This window comes from Ambystoma mexicanum, chromosome 9 (genome assembly GCF_040938575.1).
Source record: "Ambystoma mexicanum isolate Mex_15411 chromosome 9, UKY_AmexF1_1, whole genome shotgun sequence".
NCBI classification, from domain to species: domain Eukaryota; kingdom Metazoa; phylum Chordata; class Amphibia; order Caudata; family Ambystomatidae; genus Ambystoma; species Ambystoma mexicanum.
This window is the reverse complement of record NC_090931.1, coordinates 973,291,194-973,307,410: the sequence shown is the minus strand read 5'-3', so window position 1 is coordinate 973,307,410 and position 16,217 is coordinate 973,291,194. Positions and strand designations below refer to the sequence as shown.

At 51.1% G+C, this 16,217-nt stretch overlaps 1 protein-coding gene across 1 annotated transcript in view; it reads right to left on the bottom strand.

Moving 5' to 3' along the window:
- Positions 1–3,819, bottom strand: part of DCAF17 (DDB1 and CUL4 associated factor 17) — a 1,369,255-nt gene extending 1,365,436 nt beyond the window's left edge. The window contains exon 1 of the mRNA XM_069616196.1: positions 3,583–3,819. The gene's annotated coding sequence lies outside the window, so the exon portion shown is untranslated. The remainder of the gene's footprint in view (positions 1–3,582) is intronic.
- Between the last annotated feature and the right edge of the window lie 12,398 nt (positions 3,820–16,217).

The following is a 16,217-nucleotide window of genomic DNA, read 5'->3' as shown; positions in this document are numbered from 1 at the left end:
TCGGCCGAACTCTTTAAAATCTGCAAGGAGCTGGCCAACCCTGCTGCAGTCTCTACCTCTCCTGTGCCCTCCCAGGCCCTCTGCACAGCACTGGCCTCCCACTTCATTTCAAAAACTCAGGACATCTTGTCCTCACTCCCTCTATTCCCTGCTCTTCCTTTGGCCCTTCTGCAGCCACCCCTCCCCCATACTTCTCTGCCTTTCCCATTTTCTCTGCTGATGATCTATGAAAGTCTCGTCAAATCAAGTTCACCCCTGTTCCTCCAAAACTATCAAGGACCACATCGACTCCCTGGCTCCTGCCCTTGCTGACTTCTGCAATCACTCCTTCACCTCTGGAATCTTCCCATTTCCCATCCCCTCTTAAGCACTCCCTTGTGCACCCTCTTCTTAAGAAACCCTCTTCCGACCCCTCCTGCCCGGCTAACTATTGCCCAATCTCCATCACTCCCTTCCTGGGCAAGCTCCTGGAGAAGCTGGCCATCTCCCAGCTTAATCTCCATGCTGAATCTGTTGGTAGTCTTCATGACCATTAGTCTGGCTTCAGAGCTGCCAGAAGCACGGAAACTGCTCGCCTGAACATCCGTGAGGACCTGCTCTCGAACCTTGACTCTAACACTCCGTGTGTTCTCATTTTACTCGATCTCTCTTCCGCCTTTGATACTGTCAACCATGCCATCCTGCTCAACCGTCTCTGTGATAACCTGGGTATCACTGGTCAGGCTCTGGCGTGGCTGACCTCTTTCCTCTCCAATCGACCCTCCCAGGTCCAACTGGGGTCCTTCCTCTCTGACATCTTTTTCTCTACCTGTGGTGTCCCCCAGGGATCTATAACCTCTCTCCCTGGCTGTTCAACCAGTATCTGGCACTCCTTGCCCACCGCATCACCCCTCTCTGCCCCAACTTTCACTGCTATGCGGATGATACCCAGCTCATTTTCAGTCTACCCTCGGCCTCCTCTTCTCCTTTTCATCTCTGACTGACTGTCTGCTGTCCAGGAATGGTGTGCCGCCAATGACCTCTGCCTTAATGCCAGTAAGACTGAGATTCTACTCATCAGCACACCCACTCCCTCCTTCCCTGCAGCTCTCTGGCTGGCCTTTCTTGGCCCTCTTCCTGCAAGGCAAAAAACCTTGGGGTCATCTTCGACTCCAAACTCTCCTCACATATCTGACGTCTCTAAGAAGTCTACTACCAGCTGCACCTCCTCTGAGGTATCCTTCCTTTCCCCTCCTTTCCCCAGAAGCTCACTGTCTCCAGAGCCCTGGTTCTCTCGAAGCTGGACTACTGTAATAGCCTCTATCTAAATATGCCTGCCTCTACTCTCCGCCCTTCTGCAACTCATCCAGAAAAGGACTGCAAGACTTGTCCTTGGCCTCAAGCCTTGGGACCGTATCTCTCCAGGACTGAAATCTCTACACTGGCTACCAGTGGCTGCGATGATTAAGTTCAAAACCCTCTGCATTGTCCACAAGGCCTTCTGGGGCCTGGGGCCAAAATACCTTCAACTCTCTCTTCCTAAATATCTTCCCTCTCGAGCTCTTTGCTCATCCGCCTCCAACTCCCTCAGGATCAGCTGCTTCTCCAAGCAACAAGTTGGGGGTAGATCTCTGTCCGTGGCTGGGGCCTCCCTCTAGAACAGACTTCCTGCCTCCCTGAAACTTGAGGAGAACCATCTCCAGTTCCGGAAGCACCTCAAAACCTTCCTCTTTGCTTCTGCTTTCTCTCCCCCTCTCCCCTGCTAAATTACTGAAACTGCACTGAATCTGCAACTGGGCCACTCCCGATCTCGGTCCTTGGCCCAGCCACTCTCCCCTTGCACTGCCTCCCTGGCAACCCCTGCACTGCGGGACTGTCTCTGTATTCCTACAGCCCCCCTTCACAGCACTTGTTTGCACTTACCACCAGCTGGCCCTTATTATTTATCTTGTATTCTACTAACCCTATACTGCACTTTCCCCTCTCCCTTTCCACTTCCAGTTTTCATTTCCCTTCAACCTATGCACTTGCGTGATCTGAATGACACCTGGCCTAGCAGGATCGTTGTCTGTCTTCCCTTTGTTCCCCCCTCCCTGCCTCGTCACGCCTTGAAACACTTGTGTATAGGCGCGTTACAAATGCCATATCATATCAGAAGAGCCACGCCAAGTGCCTCCAAGTAGGGGACACCATAGCTCTCAACCATTTGTCTCGCAATGGCGGGTGAAATCACCCGATTTTGTTTTTGGCGGGTGAGACGCCCATTGGAATGAATGGGCGTGCAGGAGGCTTGGCGGGTGAGTCAGCTCTTTGCAAGGCAGGTGACACCCGCCAAAAGCGGGTGAGTTGAGAGCTATGGGGGACACGGCACTGGGGAGGAACAGAACGCAGAAAGGAAAGATGACTCTCCCCTACAAATTACTCCCCTGGACCATCACTCACAGGGAACATGGTCTAGCTACCGTCATGTGAGGGCGTGAGACCGTGACCCGGAACATGTCACACTTCCAACTGACCCTTGCGGCCCTATGGGAGGAATCCCAAAAGAACCAAAGCCCCACAAAATCCGCTCCGCGGGCCGGAGAAAACATCTCCAGAAAAAGAACAGGAAGACGACCCAAAGCAAAAACACCCGACACTACATGAGAGGCACAAGAGCGCACCAAGAAAGGCGGGGACCGATATTCACTCCAGAAGCAGCTAGTACCATCCACTCGGCTACAAGGGTACATCTTGAATGACATCTACACCCGTGTGAGAAGCTGAGCGCCCAAGACTGTTGGCTGAGAGACAAAAAGCGAACGCTGTTTAGTGTTCGTTTGTTCTGTGCCTGCCCATGCTGCGCGCCCCCCCCTGCTCTGTAGGCACGGCCCCAGCGCTGCTCCAAGTATCACATCCACAGAGAGTTGGTTACCAGAATGTTGCATTCATTAAACTGGGATGGTCAGTGCCAAATGGAGTAAAGTTGGACTAGCAGAGGGTTCGAATGGAGCCTTTGCCATGGGATAAGAAATTAACGTGTCTCTGAATCGCATTCAATTATGTTACAGTAATACGTTATAATGACATTTTCCCCACTATATTGTATTTTGTATAAATTACGATTTATGGATCAATTTCTTCACTGTTATTTTAACACTCCATAAAACAAACTTTCTTTCACAAAAAGGGTAATATTAATAAACATGCTGTAATATGTATTCATAAAATGCACAATGTGTCAGACCAGACAGCCAGAAACTACCCCCGCCCGAACCCCCACATCTTAACTTATCCCACCTCCCTGGTCCACTCACCCCGGGTCTTTGACATTTTTTGGCTACGGAGCCCTTTCATAAATGTGCCAGTTATCCACGTCCAGTTGTTTAGAAAACGGGAATACACGTTAGACGTATACTATACAATGCAACTACGGAAAACCGACAATGTACATCAGAGAACGTTGTTCATTCTACAGGGTTCCAGATTACGTTCTGCACCGGTAAAGAAACACTCCATTTACTATTGTTTTACAAGATTCACACGTGCAAAACGTAAACAAATCAAAACACAGTTTGGTTAACATAATCTGCCGGTGTTAAGCACAGCACCCATGTGACTTACCTTGGCCTGCTCAATGACTCTGGAGCTGGCGAGTATGTAATCAACAGAAAAGAAAACTCAAAGAACTACATTTGCAAGCTGATCCGCACAATAAAAGGAGCCACCTGCTGGTGATACTAGAAACGTAGTTTCCTGTGAGTGCTTATGCCGCGCGCTGTATGACCACGCACGCGCACATTTTCTGAAAGGAATCCACTCCCTCCCTACCACCGTAAAATCGCGCATGCGCAGCTCACTGGTGTCCCACTAGCGGCTGAACAGTTTTAATAGCTCACCTGCGACGTCACTGTCATACGTATGGTCAAGCAGCGCGTCACAGAATATTTGACGTGGGGTTTTAGAGGAGTTCAGAGGTCAAAGTGGGCGGAAACTAAAAGTTACGAGGTTCCCTTAATTTTCCTTGTTTACCGTCATCGTTCTCTTTATGTAAGAGGGAGTACCGGTGTTATGTAATATTCGGTATTGCACAATACCGGATCGGTATGCGAGGGTATTTATAACACGCTTAATACCCATAGGTTTCATAGCGGGGACCCAGGGATCTGTGTTGCTCCTTGCCGTCTTGTTTCCAAGGAGAGCATGTTGCCGCTGAGCTATATTCCTAATGCAATCGGATACCAAATATCTCAAAACACCTGTTGGCGGTCTCCGGATGCCGCCTTCCGTGAGCCCCCCCCCCCCGTGACACAGAGACACAAAGACAACGGTGTTACCAGTGTGGGCTCCCCGGTGACTGTGTCGTCACAGGGAACGCCTCGTTTATTTAACTGCGCACGCGATGGAGTGAACGTCACCCCGTCGCGTGCGTACCCTTAAAGGGCCAACGCCACACTCCTCCTTTTCCATAACAAGAAAGTGGAAACAGGAGGGACTAACTATCACACATTTATAAAGCACACAACTCTGTCAAATCCAAAAACCCCCATTTATTCACAGCCACCCTGGATCCCCCGCGGGCACCTGTCACGGCCTGACCATTACCCCCGGTCAGCCTCCCCAGCTTAGTCCGTCACATAGTCTGTGAGACGGGCAGGTTTCCCACGCCCTGTTCTCAGGGGGTACCTCCTGCCAACGTCCCTGGCCGGTGTCTCTTGACCTGGTCTGCCTCGAGCCGGAGAGTCCACGGCGGGGCTTTCACCCCCACCTTCATCCAAGGCACCCTCACCCTCTCGGTTGTCTGGGCTGTCCACTCTCGGGTCGCCGATTCTCCTGAAGAAGGAGGCATTCCTTGTTACAGACGACGTCCCGTCAGAGGCTGTCACCATAGAGCCCTTGACCGCCACGACATCTAGAGGAGCGGGTTCATACGTGTGGGACAACTTTCCTTGTGGGTGGCGATTCCTCACCAAAACCTCATCTCCCGGCGCGATGTGCGGGGGTCTCAGGCCCCTCTGGATGTTTTCCATCTGCGTCCTAATTCGTCTCTCTTCGACCTGTTCATTGTCAATGATGGCAGGGTCCCTGCCCCCCACCTCCGGTATAACGTCTCTCGGGCATCTCTGGAAGAGAGCCTCCGCCGGGGCCACACCTGTTGAGGAGTGAGGTGTGGTCCGATATCCCCGCAGGAAGACGTACAGGGCCCTCTGCAAGCACTCGCCCTTTCCATGGGCGATCCGGAACACTTTGTTGAGGGTGCGCATCATGCGCTCTGCCTCCCCGTTGGCCCGGGGCCACAGTGGGGTTACCCGCCGGTGCTGAATGCCATACTCCCTCATGAGCTCGGCAAAACTCTCGCCTTGGAATGGTGCCCCGTTGTCGGAGCACAGCACAGAGGGCAGGCCATGGGTGGCGAAAATCTTCTCCAGCGCCACCACCACGTTCTCAAATGCGACGGACTCTATGAACTCGACCTCCGGGTATCGAGACCACTCGTCCACCACAACTAGGAAGTGAGTGCCTCTCGACGTGGACCCGGAGTCTGCGTGCACTACTTCCCATGGCCTGGTCCCCCTGGGCATCGCTTCAATGGATGGTTCCCGCTGGGCCGGTGCCGCAGCCTGGCACCATACGCACAACGCCACAAATGCTTCCACCTTCCGCTCGAGTTCCGGGAACCACACCTTCTGGCGGAGGCGGGCTTTGGTTTTGGGCGCCCCTTGATGACCCTGCTGCGCCAAGGTGATGACCTGTGCAATTTTGGCCTGGGGCACCACGATTCTCTCACCCCTCAGTAGCAGCCCCGACTCTGAGAATGTCAGTTCTTCTCTCACTCTCCATAACTGCTCGAGGGCCACTCTGGCTTCACATGTCCTGCGTTCCACGGCCTCCAGTACCGTCTTCCAGGTACCACTCTGCATGGCCTCCCTCAGGATGGCGAAACATTTGTCGCCTTTTGATGCAACCTCGAGCTCTTCCACCTGCATGGAGTTTGGGGTGGCTGTCTCCACGACCAGGCGGACATGTTCGTCGGCCTCTTCCGCTGATGCAGACTCCTGCGAGTCCCCTCTTGGGTGTCGAGAGAGGTAGTCTGCCGCGTTGTTAGCCCCTGGACGATATGTCAACGACACTCCATACTCGAGCAGGGCGAGCATCCAGCGCTCTATTCTCACTGGTGGACGGGATGATGAGCCCGCCATGATCGGCAACAACGGCTTGTGGTCCGTGACCACAGTCAAGGGGCGCCTCAGAATGTAGAGGCGAAAATGTCTGCAACCCCACAGCACCGCCAGGGCTTCCCTCTCAATCTGGGAGTACCTTTGCTCGGTGTCAGAGAGCGCCTTACTGGCGTATGCTATGGGTCGAATCTCCTGGTCATTCCCCACTTGTGTAAGTACGGCCCCCAGTCCATATGGGCTGGCGTCCACAACGATCTCTGTCTGCAGACTCGGATCGAAGAACGCCATGGTGTCGTCTGCCGCCAAGGCACCTCTGATGTCATCGAATGCCGCCTGCTCAAGGGGGCCCCACTGCCAGGTGGTGTCCTTCTTTGTGAGCGATCTCAACGGCTCTGAACGGGACGCCAGATTCCTGATGAAACGGCCACAGTAAGTAACCATACCCAAGAAGCTCCTCACCTCCGCAACATTCTCTGGCGGACGCGCCTCCTTTATGTCCCTCACTTTGTGGGGGTCCGGCGACACCCCATCCGCCTTGAACACGAACCCAAAGAATTCGATCGTTGTTTTCAGAAATTCACACTTGTCCTTGTGCAGGGTGAGTCCCAGCGAGCGCAGGCGTTCAAAGGTCTTGGCCAGGCGTGCCAGATGCTCCGTCTCCGACCTGGCATACACCAAAATGTCGTCGCTAATATTAAGGACTCCATCCAAATCCGCTAGTGCCCCTCTTATGATGTTTTGGAAGACCTCCGCTGCGGAAGACACCCCAAAACTCAACCTCTTGTATCAGTAAAGACCTCGATGAGTGGTAAAGGTTGTGATGTAACGGGACTCGGGGTGCAGGACCACCTGATGATAGCCTGCTCTCAGGTCCAGTTTGGAAAAGAACCTCGCCCCTTGCAGTTCTGCTATGATGTCATCGATGGTAGGGGTCAAGTGTCGCTCCCTCTTTATGGCCTAATTGGGGAGTCGCATGTCCACACAGATCCTCACCGCATCCGGCTGTTTAGGCTTGCGCGCGATGACAATGGGAGACACCCACGGGGTGGGGCCCTCAACCTTTTTAATAATGTCCAGCCCCACCAGATTGTCCAGTTCTCGATCCACCAGATCCCTGAGATGAAAAGGAACTCGCCGGTGCTTCAGCGCCACTTGTTGGATTGACTCATCGATGTGGAGCCGGACCGGCTCACCCACTAACTGTCCAATGCCTTCAAACAGGGAGCTGTGTTTGGCCAAGAGTACCTGAATGTCGTCTAAGTACACTGAATATGCAAATGTGACAATTCCCAGCACCTCAGCCGCAGCACAGCAAAGCAAGGTGTTGTCGCTCACCGGGGTGACATAGTATCTGGCCCGGATGTGTGAGTCCCCATATTGAACATCATCCACGAATACGCCGTCCAGAGGGAGGGGCTGATCGCCGCCGAAAGCGAATATGCGTGCTCTCGGAGCGGTCAGCGTGGGCGGGGCCTGCATGGTATCATAGTGCTGTCTGGCCATCACATTTACGGATGCACCGGTGTCCGCTAGCATTGGTAAGGAGTCAACATTAACACGCACGTTGCACCTGGGCTGTCTCTTGGAGCGGGATTTCAGCTTGCTCACACTGGACACAAAGAAGATGTTTTCCTCGTCCTCTTCCTCCTCCTCCTCTTCCTGAGGCGCCCCTTCGTCACCCTGGTCCACCTGAGCGACGTTGGACGTCCTTTGGGGTCGGAAGAAACCAGCTCGAACAGGCCCCCTAGGCACTATCTTGGGAGCTGCAGATCTGCACATCCTGGCGAAGTGGTCCGCGCCTCCGCACCTACCGCACTTAACCCCAGTTGCAGGGCATTCAGCTGGGTGCGGGAGATCGTACCCACACTTTGGGCACGAGGAAGTGGTCCCAAGTGGGCGCGGGCTCTGAGTGTTCATGGGGCGCCTCGCTCCACGGCCTCTTCCGACCGCGCAGACCTCCTCCGCCTTGCCTGGGCGGGCACCAGCTTCCATTCTGGTCACCCGCAATTCCGACACCTCGTGGCACCTTCCCAGTTCTAGGATGCGAGGAAGGGTGATGCCAGGCTTGCGCAATATCTGGCGCCTCAGTTTCCCAGAGACACACCCCTGAATGAGTTGGTTGCGAATCATGACTTCAGGGTCGTTCCACGCACATGGCGCGGCCAGTCTCCGCAGCCGCCCATAGAATACATCCAGAGTCTCGTCATCCTTCTGTCAAGCCGTTCCCATGAGAAAACGTTCATAATCTGCGTTGGCCATTGGCAGAAAATGATTATGGAGTGCATCCTTTGCCGCCGCAAACGACCCATCCGCCGGCTGCAGGGACAGAAATATCTCATGCACTGCTGGGCCAGCAGAGTACAGGAGAGTGGCCAGCTTGCTGTCGTCGCTTGTCTCCATCGTGGCCCTGAAGTACATCTCAAGCCTATCCATCCACATCTTCCACCTTTGTCCCAGGCTTGACGGAGCACCCGAGGTGTCAAACACAGGCATTGGCTGTAGGGACCCAGGTGGTTTCAGCGGGGGAGCAGGCGGAGGCGCAGCAGCAGCAGCTTGACTCATGGTGGATAACGCACAGGCACCCCAGAAGATATAATTGATGGGGCCGCAACTCACCACCAGCAGTCAGCCTCCAGAGATGGATTGAATTGTGCCTCTCACCAGGCGCACTCCTTGCAGACGTATCACTCAAGCCAGCAGGCAGACAATGAAGTGTCCAAAAATTGAGCAGGGGGAAAAGACCCCTAGTGCATTCAGCAGGCTTCCTATAGAGTCTCACCCATCTACTCGGTGAAAAACAGTGAAAATGTCAATGAATCATTCTGAAATTGACACGTGCTGTTTCCAGCGACTGTCCGCCGCTGAAATATCCAAAAAGTATGTCCAGATGGCTCACCAACGCTTCGCTATGAAGCCGTGAGTCTCCGAGGCCTATTCATCAAGATGGCCGCCAGCCGCGTGTGTCGCTTCCTTCTCCGCGGTCAGAATTCGCTGGAGCGTTCACGTAAGATCATCTACGCTCCCAGCAAATGTCTCCGCCTGTTCCAGGAAGTGATCCCGGCACTCGTCGCCACTGTTGGCGGTCTCCGGATGCCGCCGTCCGTGAGCCCCCCACCCCCCGTGACACAGAGACACGGAGACAGCGGTGTTACCAGTGTGGGCTCCCCGGTGACTGTGTCGTCACGGGGAACGCCACATTTATTTAACTGGGCACGCGACAGAGTGAACGTCACCCCGTCGCATGCGTACCCTTAAAGGGCCAACGCCACAACACCGTTCCAGGACAGCAGGGCAACCACCCTTGGTTTCATTTTTCCCCCTGCTACTCACAAGTGCTTTGTTTCGTTTGGCCTGTTTGAGTAAACTGGGACAAAACGCTTGTTCCCAAAAAGCCCAACTAGGGAATGCTCTGCCGTTGAATTGATATAGGCACAGCCAGTGCTGGTCATTGGGCCGGCTCTCGCCGGATTCGAGATCCGGCACCAGATGTGTGGCCGTATCTCGGGATCCAGCCAGAGTCAGCCGCTGGCAACATTGCAAATGTATGCAATGTTTGTCTGTTACATGGACCTGCATTATTTATTTATACAATGTGTGTCGGATACCTTTATTAGGCAAACATTGCATAAATAAATATACAGGTATCCAACAAACATTGCATAACTAAATAAAGACCCCTATTAACATTTAAACTATCACACATGATGCAGCCACCCAACTGCTTTCAGAGGGGAGCTGCAGCAGCTGTGCCAGATGTGGTTCAAGTAAAATAAAACGTTGCTTGTGGCGAACAGAAATCACCCTGTTTGAATAGTACCCAAGGTTTTTTATTTTTTATAAAATGGGATGTAAATTGTGCATTTTAGAGAATATTTACTCAGCAACACTGGTCAAAACTATTATCTGCATAGTGAAGTAACTCATCACCAGTGCCATGGAAGTGGTTTAAAGTGGAATTGATATATAGTTTGGAAAAGAAGCAGCATGAAAGAAATTGTGCCGTTTTAAACTATTATATTGGACATTTCCTTTGATAGTAAACTGCCAGCTCTGCCCCTAAACCCCGCCCCCTCGGCCACCGCCCCCCAAAACTCCACCCCCACCCCGCCCTTGTGAGAACCCCACCAATTTTTTTTCCATTTCCACCATTGGGCACAGCAGTCTTTGCAAGTAATGGGAGGGTTTGTGGCTATTGTCATGGGCATGTCCTTTATGAGGTGCACATGGGTGGGTGGGTGGATGGAAAAGGGAGGCTGCAGAAAGCTGCATGTTGTGTGGGTAACGGTGGTCATTTAAATTCACTTTCTTCAGCCTTAATAGTATTTTCTTCAGTCTTGATAAAACTTTTGTAAAACATAGCGCTTTGGGGTAGAGAACCGAGGTGCAGGGTTTGAATTGGGGGGTGATAGTGAGTCTGGGGTCTGGCAGCAGGGAGTGCCGGCAGAGGGACCATTTTTCACATACTTTGTCCACTGAAGCTGATGATAAAGTTAGCTTCTGAGTGCCGAATTCTGAGCTCAATATAAAATAAGAAAAGTGCCATTCCGCCTGGATCTGTGAAAATATGAGCACATCATAGTTTACAATTAATAAGAAAAGTTTAATTCCATCAGGGAATTGTTCTTGTTATTTTACATAGAGCCTGTGTGGTCCTACCTGTGGTCCTCAGGTAGTTAATGTTATTTATTCCTTGCACCGCTGCCATTTCCATGGTCACCAGGTGCCCTGGTGGCTCTGAAAAGAAAGAAGGGAAGTGTGGGTATGTTAGCCCAAGACCATTTTGCTTTTTTGTTGGTCGTTTCTGTTCAGAAAAATCAGTCACTGATTTTTTCCGCTGGATCGATTGGTGTTTGAGTCTGTATGGGATTTGTGTGCCCGCTGGGTGGCAGTGGTTTGGGTGTGTTTTGTCGTGTGAGTTATCAGAGGACCTGTGGGTGGACGTTTTGGTAGTCGTGTATGGTTGTCGTGTTTGGTAGTTGAATAGTGTGTCTGTAGGGGGGAGTGTGAGGTCATCTTGGAGTTAGACACAAACAACAGATTCAAAGTTCAGAACAAACTCTTTTGTTAAATTAAATGTCAGGATGGAAAAACACCTATCTTGCCGTATACTATGGTGGGATTTCCCTACCAAACCAATACTAAAGAAAGTCAATAAGTTAAATTCATGAATCTGTCTGTGTCCAAAACCTGTGCTTGCCCTCACAACTAATCTTACACGACGTTTAGGGATGTCAGCAACCAACAGAATAGTGTTCAGCATAAAGTTCAAAGCTTGATTCAGCTTGTAATGTTCTTTCAGCCCCCTTCCCCAAGTAGAAAGCAGTTCTTATAACCAGTCCTAAGATTACCTTGAGTTCCAAAATAATATAAGTATGAGCAATACTCAGGATTCCCTTCCCCAAGTTCCAAAGCAAAGTTCAAAACACAAAATGTCCTGTGGATCCATCCTCAAGACAAATAAACAAGAAGACCTATCGAAAAAAACTTGTGTGGTGAACACGTCCTTCAGAATTAATGAAGAGACTGGCTCAGCCAATTCAGGCGATAAACACGTGAGGTCTAAGCCGCTGTCACACCTCAAGGAACCTGGCGGCTTTGGACTAAATGGAAGCTACGTCCTCCATTACTGGTTCCTTCACGTACAACGAAGCGCAGAGTACGAGTATAGTCTTTTTTCTACGCATTCCGACGCCCGTATATAAGCCACTCACTTCCGGGGTTGGATGCGTTGCATCGAACAGTTTTTCCTGATCGCCTGCGCTGCCGTACTCCTTGCACTTCGCTCCTCAGTGTTTTGCTCTCTTACTCGCCTCGTTTCCCCCCGTCCTTCCTCTTTGTATTTCCATCTTATCCTCTCGCCTCCGTTTCCTTGACCCTCCTCCTTCTACCTTCCGCTCCCATCTTCCTCCTGTCCCGTCGGGTGTTATTTTCCCTCAGTCGTACCTTCTTTCATTACTTTCCTCCCAGTCTTTACCTTAGAGTTGCCTTCCCGTGTATCGACCACCTTCTGTGCAACGGACTGCCTTGCCTCATCCCCATTGGCGTTTTCTTGTACTTCCTGTGTACCGACTCCTGCCTGCCTAACGGATTGCCTGCCTTTTCCTGTACTGTATTGTTGCTATCCAGACTTTCTACTACTGGACCTACACCCAGGATAACCATCTCCGGATATTCCTTGTCCACTCATCTCTTCAGCTGAAGCATTCCTTTCTGGGGTTTTTTATGCCTCTGGCTTTTTCCCCACTGTTTAACAGCTGAGGAGGGTAGCCACAGTTCACCCGTTGGGTGTCACTGTGGCGTCCTTTCACGGTCGTCCTTATCTGCAAAAAAAAAAGGGAAAGACTCGAACACAAGATAACCCGAAGCTTGCTTTACATCGGAAGATCAGAGGTGAGGAGGAAGGGGAGGACAGGGGATCAGACTCTTCACAAGCAGAAGAGGATATAACAGATATATCTGACAGATTGCAATGCCCGCATATCATTATGGCCACTCCACAACAGGTGCAGGAGTTAGTGGCAGCTGTCCAGAACTTGAACTTAGAAGTTCAAAATCTTAAAGGCGCTAATGCCGCTTTACAGCAGAGGGTGGCGGAACGAGACCCACCTACCACGGATCTCCCTCCATTACCCTTAGTCTCAGGGAAGTTTGATGGGACGCCCAAGAATTTGAAGGAGTTCTTGGATGCTTGTAACCTACATTTTTCATTCCGTTCCCATACATTTTCTTCGGGACATGCTAAGATCGGGTTCATGATTACTCACATGTCAGGCAATGCTCTGGCCTGGGCTACCCCGCTGGTCAACAGAGCAGATCCCGTGTTACAAGACTACGAAGCATTCAAGACATTGATGAAAGCGACCTTCCTACGTACTGAGAGTACGTATTTGGCCTCCGAGGACCTGTTGGACATCAGACAAGGGAACTCCGACTTAATGTCCTACATCACGTTGTTCAAACAAATAGCCGCTGAGGCGGGCTGGCAAGAACAGGCACAATACGCCATATTCCACAGAGGTCTGGGAGAAGAACTAAAGGACGAACTAGCACGCATAGAAAGACCTCTCACCTTCACAGATCTCATCACAGCCACATTGCGGATAGATTTCCGATTAACCGAACGATGAGCAGAGCATCGTAAGACAAAGATTGGGATCCCTATACCTCCTGTTGTTACAGAATACTTGATTCTAAATCTAGGTTCAATGGATCTTTAAGAACCCCCGATAAATAGGTCTGGAGGTCTTACCTGAGCAGACTGATATGTTCAACGGGAAGCAAATGCTGAACTCAAGAATCTCCCCGACCAACGCGTCAACCTCTCAACCGGTAGGGAAACCCAGAGTGAGAGGTACGCGCCAGTCAGGGAAACCCTCTGGGGAAGAAAACCCTGGTCGTGCGCAGGATCCGAAGATTGGAGCGTAGTTCGCAGGCTGATGACGCCTATTCGAACGTGGTGTAGCGTATCGGAAGACTGCTTCTGGAGAGGGAAGAAATGAGAAGCGAAGTAATGAATAGCAGAAGTATAGGAAGAGGATAAAAACAGGAAAGAGACTAATTCCCCTGACCTCTTAACCAGCCGGATTGTAAATACCAGAAGAGAAGCTGAGAATATGAGGAACGGAGAGGGCGACTGGAACACAAGTCTGTCAGAAGAAAGTAAAGGTGAGTAAGCCCGTAAAGGCAATTCCTACAATACCTGAAGACAGATTCAGAAAAGGGATTAGGACGGGAGTATTTAATATTACCCCGAATGTAGTGACTCGAGAACTCAAAGGCAGCGTTTCAGAATGAGACGCAAGATGAATCCGGGGGATTTGTGTCAACAAAGAATGCTGAAAGGAGAATCTGAAAAATTAAGAGGAGAGGGGTTAGTATTGATCAGAGGTAAGAGATTTCTGCTGAAGATTTGAGATTGCCTAGTTGCGAACTAACGGAGCATCCACTAGTACAGTAGCGACGCGAAGAGCTGGAAGTCTCCGTGTCCTATGAAGAGTCACGTGAGCGGTAGGCCGTACCTCTGGCGAACGTGAGAGGACTGGAACGGTGATAGCGGAATCGTCCGTGTTGCATCCACTTTCTTGAAGGTACCTTTCCGAATGGAGCCACAGAGCCGGCTCCTAGACCAAAGGGACCAGCGCTTCGTGAGTGTAGCAGTATGCCCCCTTCTCCTGGGGGGCGACCCTGGCTTCCCAGGATGTAACCTAAAGAAACGTCGGATCAGACGTGGAGCATGAACACCTGAGGTAGGCTCCCAAGTCCTTTCTGCAGGGGAGTACCCCTTCCAGTCCACCAAGAACTGTAGTTTCCCCCTCCGATAACGGGAGTCACAGATACCGGCGACTTCATATTCTGGGCCAGCATCAGTAGAGATAGGAGGAGGAGGGGTACAGTTCGACCGGTGAAATCGGTCCGGTACTGTCAACCGAATCTGGGAGAGATGAAAAACAGGATGGATCCGGGACCAAGACGAGGGCAAATCGAGCTTGACTGCAGCAGAACCGACCATCGATAGGATCCTGAAAGGACCGAAGAACCTAGGGGATAGCTTAGAAGGGACCAAATGCCGGGGAAGAAAGCGAGAAGCCAACCAAACAGTATCTCCCGGGCTTAATGGTGGGACGTCTTGGCGATGTTTATCAGAAGTCCGCTTGGCCCTATCTTGAGCCACTCGTAAAGAGACTTTGGCCAATTTATGTTCTTCTTGTATTTCAGAAATGAGGCCATCCACTCCTGGACAGTTAGTAGGGGATAAAGCGACAGAAGGAACAAAGGACGGATGAAACCCATAAGTACAATGGAAAGGGCTAGTATGAAGGGCTGTATGAAGGGCATTGTTGTATGCAAATTCGGCTAAGGGCAACAAGTCCAACCAATTGTCTTGTGCTGCTGATACGAAACACCGTAGATAGGTCTCCAAGGTTTGGTTAAGGCGTTCCGTCTGTCCGTTCGTCTGTGGGTGATACCCCGAGCTGAGAGCCCGCTTGATTCCCAAGACATGGCAAACCTTTTCCCAAACTCTGGAGGTATATTGAGGGCCTCTATCGGAGACCACTGTGTCCGGTAGACCATGTCTGGAGAAGATTTCCGAAAGAAAAATCTTAGACATCTCCCCAGCCCCTGGCAGCTTGTTCAAGGGGGTAAAATGTGCCAACTTCGTAAGATAATCTATGGTGACCATTATGGCGGTCTTGTTGAGCGAGGGAGGAAGATCTACTATAAAGTCGGTAGAAATCACTTGCCAAGGTTTCTCTGGAATAGGCATCCGGGTGAGCAGCCCCAAAGGTGGGGTCCTGGGATTCTTGGATTGGGAACAAACGATGCAGGCTGCTACATAATCCTGTACATCATTGCGGACTTCTGGCCACCAAAAATACCTTAGCACTAGGTCTAAAGTGCCTTGAACGCCTCGATGCCCAGCGGCCCGAGAGTCATGACACATTCGTAATACTTCATGCTGCAGCTCTGAAGTAGGGATAAAAACTTGTGATTTGTGAAAAAAGAAAGAATCGTTCTGGGTAAGATGATAAGTGCTGGCTGTCTTCTTGCAGGCGTCTAGGTTAGAGACCGATGCAGTCCTCAATTCACTCAAGAAGTCGGTGATGACAGCGATGAATCTTGCTTTGGGAAACAATTGTTCAGAGCTGAAGTGGGGGACAGGAACGTCCTTGCGAGAGAGAGCATCCGCCCTCTGGTTTTGTTTTCCAGGAAGTATGGTAAATTCGATCCGGAATGGAAGGAAGACGTACGCCCAACATGCTTGTCGACTGTTGGTTGTATGTGCGTTCTGTAGGACCCTAAGATTTTGATGGTCTGTGCGTACCACTACAGGAAAGGGAGAACCAAGTAGTAAGTGTCTCCACTCTTCAAACGCCCTTTTTATAGCCAGCAATTCTTTTTTGAGCACCGAATAGTTAAGTTCTGAGGCACTGAAGGTTTTAGAAAGATATGCAACTGGTCTTTCATCTCCTTGGTCGGTTTGTTGAAGTAAGACCGCGCCTAGAGCATGATGAGATGCATCCGTTTCCACAAAAAACTGTTTGTTCTGATCGGGGGTTATCAAACAGGATGCAGAGGTGA